This window comes from Perissodus microlepis, chromosome 15 (assembly GCF_051167445.1).
Source record: "Perissodus microlepis isolate ML-2025 ecotype Zambia chromosome 15, ASM5116744v1, whole genome shotgun sequence".
Taxonomy (NCBI): domain Eukaryota; kingdom Metazoa; phylum Chordata; class Actinopteri; order Cichliformes; family Cichlidae; genus Perissodus; species Perissodus microlepis.
This window is the reverse complement of record NC_140475.1, coordinates 24,232,573-24,238,219: the sequence shown is the minus strand read 5'-3', so window position 1 is coordinate 24,238,219 and position 5,647 is coordinate 24,232,573.

The following is a 5,647-nucleotide window of genomic DNA, read 5'->3' as shown; positions in this document are numbered from 1 at the left end:
TCACGCTGCCAGTCGTCTTCTCTGCAAACACCAAGGAGCTCATCTGCTCATCAGAACTTTTTGCTGCTTCATCCCAGCTCAGCTTCACATATTTTCACTTCTGCTTTAGCTGAACTGTAGTGAAAGGCTTGCTTGGTCTGTTTCACGCTGAAACAAGCTACCTTGCTCTCTTTCAAACCCAGCTAGTTTCAGTTGACCTGTGTTAGGAGTTCAAACCTCAGCTACAAACTGGCTAGTTTCCAGTCTCTACGGACCGTGAACTGCCAAGTTGTTGTAAGCTGCAGGAAGCCATCAGCTATAACTTTAGGATAGTTCAGACTTTTTCCTGTTTCCGATTTCTGTGTGCAAGCAGAAGAAGAAAAAACCATCTGGACAAACGGACAGAAATCTTAATATATGTGCAAACAACATAAAAGTGATGGATTCTGAAGGCGCAATTAAAGTTATTTATTACATTATTGCCTGCAGAGAGAAAAACATTACATTTTCTGCCTTGATTTAAATTCACAAAGCTCTGTGAAGACTTCTAATGCACAACAATGTGCCAAAGTGAGTCAGAATTTCCATTAAAAACAAGGTCAACGAATACAAGAATTAAGCAACACAGTTCGTTTTTTGTTTTTTTTTTTCATCTGTGGGTGGGCCTTCAAATAACACTCCTTACATAAGAAACAGTTACTGGAACCATTCTGACTGGCAATCAAAGAGTGGTGATTAACATCCTGTCTGTATGAGTTTACAGTTAGAGGACCACAAACAGACCAACATGAGTTCGGAGATTCCCTGAAAGCTCCTTTCAGGGGTTCTCCAAAAGTAAAAAGAAACATAAAACCTGTCCCGAGTGTGTTTCATTGTCGGCTGGACTCTCAAAGAACGCAGACAGAGAGCAGTTCTGCAGTTTTAATGAGCTTGTTTTCCAGCCTTTGGCAGCTTGTCCTGGTGCAGGCCGGAGCCAGCTAAGTAGATGTTCAGTGCAGCGACTAATAAGGTGCTTCCAACATTAGCAGGCAACGAGCGTTGTTTGAGAGATCCCTGACACAGAGGAGGCCTTGTTTAGGGTGTATCGCTGGGAAGCTCTGGTTAAAAAGGAAAATTGAGGTAAGTCCTGACAGCCACAGGAATTTCCTGAACTCTGCTACAGGACAAAAAAAGACATGAGGGAAATGGCACAGTCTATTTTCTACCCTAAAAACAGTCTTTGCACATCTTTGATTTTTTTGTTTTAGGGGCAAAATTAAAGGGCTGGCAGTAAAATCTTCCTTAAATACTCATGCTAAACAGAGACAAAAGAAAAAAAAAATGTGGAAAAATGTAACATTTCCATGACAAAATAGGCAGTTTCATTAGGGACAAAAACTAATTTATGACAAAAATGTAGATTTTGAAAGAAAAACTAAGGAAAGATTATGAGAAAACTTATACAAAAAACTTTACTTTTACATGTGTTGTAGCTTTCAGTAATACTTTAAATGGCTCAGTATAATGTGAACACTTTTAAAACTTTTAACTTGAATCCAAAATCCTGTTTAAATATGTAGTATATGCAGTTCATCCATCATCACAGGTGTGGTGTAATAACCTGTTTTATTAGCTCTAGCTTCATATTTACCATTGAGACATGATCTGTAGAGGTTTTAGCTTTGCTTATTTCAGCTTTTCTGATTTTGACCATTTTTGTTTTTATGCAGAATTGTGACGTCATGTGATAGTTGAGTTCAAATACTGCAGACAAACCGGATAAAGCAATTTAAACATGTTGCAGGACCGATTTTTTTAAAAAAAAAGGGAAGAGCAAGCAGGCAGCATTTAAGCTCTGTCACAAATTCAATTAACAAAGCTAAATCACTCCAGAGCTTTGCATAAACTCTGAGTCAGGACGGCGTAAACCAACTGAACTGTATGCAATTCACTCTACTGCTGCTGACACTTTCATCTTTAACCCTTACAAATATTCAATTCACCTTTCAAATCATTTCTTTTTAATCTGCACAGAGGAATCTGAGTTTATTTCAACAGCTTAATGTTAAATTTACCATCTTTCATGCATGTAGTTAGAAAGTTAACTACTCAATTGCTGCAGTGAAAAGACGTCGCTGAGCTCTTTAAGGGTTTGTAAACTACTTAAAGTTGAGTGGAAACATCTGTGCAACACATAGATTTGAAGGTCACAATCAGCCGTTTACTGTTTTTACATATTTAATTTCGAAATTAAACAACCATTTCTGCCAGCTTCCACACTTCAAAGGCCTAAAATGATTTCCCAAAGATGTGGAAATTTGGCGTGACTTTCCTTGAAAGAAACTTTATTTATCTGCAAGTTGGAGCATTTAGATACAGAGACATGAAAGGAAACCCCACAGTGCCAAGTATCCAAACTTAGAAAAACAGGAAAGGCAACATGAAACTGAATTTAAAGTCTGAGATGGGGTTATAGACCCTGACCGACTCTCACAAGACATGACACTGCAAACCAGCTGTTATTAAACCCTTGTTTCGTGAGTTTAAAAGTTCTGAACCCCTAAAAGCTTATGAAGATTTTAGCTGGTTGTTAATTCATTTTTCTCTTTGGCAACTAAAACACACTTTTTCACAAGTCCTGTGACATACACCTGTCACACACCTGTCAGGGGTTTATCCCAGCTGTTGCCTGTGACAGCAGGGATAGGACACCCTTTCACAGCTTCAATCCCACATGATGAAAACACTCTTTAGTGCATTTAAAAGTGGCTCACTTTAATCTCAGGCAGGCTGAACCAGTGAAACTCCTTTTTCTGTTGGTGCAAAGACTTTGATATAGAATATTTAATCTCTGACATATCTTAATATAACAAAATGAAGTGCAATTTCAACAATACCTCTCAGTTTTCTGCATGACTAATGTGTAAAATAACAGGAAGTACTCTTGGTGCAGCATTTTGGATTAGCTGAAGGCTTTTCAGCGAGTTTTTAGGACATCCTGATAATAATGAATTGCTGTAGTCCAGCCTGGAAGTAATAAATGCATGAACTAGTTTTTCAGCGTCACTCTGAGACAGGATATTTCTAACTTTAGAGATGTTGCGCAAATGGAAGAACGCAGTCTTACATATTTGTTTAATATGTGCGTTGAAGGACATATCCTGGTCAAAAATGACTCCAAGGTTCCTCACAGTGTTACTGGAGGCCAAGGTAATGCCATCCAGAGTATGAATCTGGTTAGATACCATATTTCTAAGATTTTCAGGGCCGAGTACAATAACCTCAGTTTTATCTGAATTAAGAAGCAGAAAGTTAGCGGCCATCCAGGTCTTTATGTCTTTAAGACATTCCTGCAGTTTAACTAATTGGTGTGTGTTATCTGGCTTCATGGACAGATAGAGCTGGGTGTCATATGCATAGCAGTGAAAATGTATGCTATGTCTTCTAATGATGCTGCCTAAGGGAAGCATGTATAATGTAAACAGAATTGGTCCTAGCACTGAACCCTGTGGAACTCCATAATTGACCTCAGTGTGTGAAGAGGACTCTCCATTTACATGCACAAATTGGAGTCTATTAGATAGATATGATACAAACCACTGCAGCACAGTACCTGTAATACCTACAGCATGTTCTAATCGCTCTAATAGGATATTATGGTCAACAGTATCGAATGCTGCACTGAAGTCTAGCAGGACAAGCACAGAGATGAGTTCACTGTCAGAGGCCATAAGAAGATCATTTGTAACCTTCACTAAAGCTGTTTCTGTGCTGTGATGAGCTCTGAAACCTGACTGAAACTCTTCAAATAAACCATTCCTCTGCAGATGATCTGTTAGCTGTTTGACAACTACTCTTTCAAGGATTTTTGATATGAAAGGAAGGTTGGAGACTGGCCTATAATTAGCTAAGACTGCTGGGTCTAGAGTTGGCTTTTTGAGTAAAGGTTTAACTACAGCCAGCTTGAAGGCCTGTGGTACAAAGCCGATTATTAGAGATAGATTGATCATATTTAAGATCGAAGAATTAATTAATGGCAGGACTTCTTTGAGCAGTTTTGTAGGAATGGGGTCTAAAAGACACGTTGATGGTTTGGAGGAAGTAATTATTGAAGTTAACTCAGAAAGATCAATTGGAGAAAAAGAGTCTAACTTAACATCAATGGTACTAAGAGTAGCTGTAGATAATATTACATCTGTGGGATGATTATTGGTAATTTTTTCTCTAATGGCTAAAATTTTTTTTGTGAAGAAGTTCATGAAGTCATTACTAGTTAACGTTAAAGGGATGGTTGGCTCAACAGAGCTCTGACTGTTTGTCAGCCTGGCTACAGTGCTGAAGAGAAACCTGGGGTTGTTCTTATTTTCTTCAATCAGTGATGAATAGTAAGATGTTCTGGCTTTGCAGAGGGCTTTCTTATAAATCAGCAAACTATTTCTCCAGGCTAAACGATGATCCTCTAAATTTGTGACACGCCATTTCCTCTCCAGCTTACGAGTCATCTGCTTTAGGCTACGTGTTTGAGAATTATACCACGGAGTCAGGTACTTTTGATTTGAGACCTTAGTTTTCACAGAAGCTACAGTATCCAGAGTTGTACGTAGTGAGGAGGTAAAATTAGTAACAAGATGATCGACCTCTGTTGGCATAGCGTTCAGATAGCTGCTCTGCTCTATGTTGGTACAGGTCATTGAAGATGATAACAGTGGGTGGATTTTATTCTTAAACTTACTTACAGCGCTTTCAGAAAGACATCTACTGTGATAAAGTCTACTCTCCACAGCTGTGTAATCAATTATTGTAAATGTAAATGTTATCAGGAAATGATCAGACAGGAGAGGGTTTTCAGGAAACACTGTTAAATGTTCAGTTTCTATGCCATATGTTAAAACAAGATCTAGAGTGTGATTAAAGTGGTGGGTGGGTTCTTTTACATTTTGAGAGAAGCCAATTGAGTCTAATAACAGACTAAATGCCATGTTGAGGCTGTCATTTTTAGCATCTACATGGATGTTAAAATCACCCACAATAATTATTTTATCTGAGCTCAGAACTAAATCAGATATAAAGTCTGAGAAATCAGACAGAAACTCTGTGTAAGGCCCAGATGGATGATAGATGATAACAAGTAAGACTGGTTTCTGAGTTTCACAGCTGGGGTGGACAAGGCTAAGCATCAGGCTTTCAAATGAATTAAAAGTCTGTCTTGGTCTTTCATTAATTAATAGGCTGGTGTGAAAATTTGCTGCCACACCGCCCCCTCGGCCTGTGCTTCGAGATTTCTGGTAGTTAGAATGACTCGGGGGTGTTGATTCATTTAAACTAACATAATCATCCTGCTGCAACCAGGTTTCTGTAAGGCAGAGTAAATCAATTTGTTGATCAATTATTAAGTCATGTACTAACAGAGACTTGGAGGAGAGAGACCTAATATTTAATAATCCACATTTCACTGTTTTACTCTTTGGTTCAGATGTGGATACTGTATTGTTCTTTCTTTGTGATTGTTTATGTTTAAGTTGTTTATTGCTGGTTTTTAGATTGTGTTTTTGGGAGCTGACACAGTCTCAATGGAGATGGGTTTTTTTTGGGGGGGGTAGCAGGAGGAGAGAAGCTGCAGAGATGCATGTAAGACTGCGACTCTGCTTCCTGGTCCCAACTCTGGATAGTCATATTTTGGGGGGTTTAA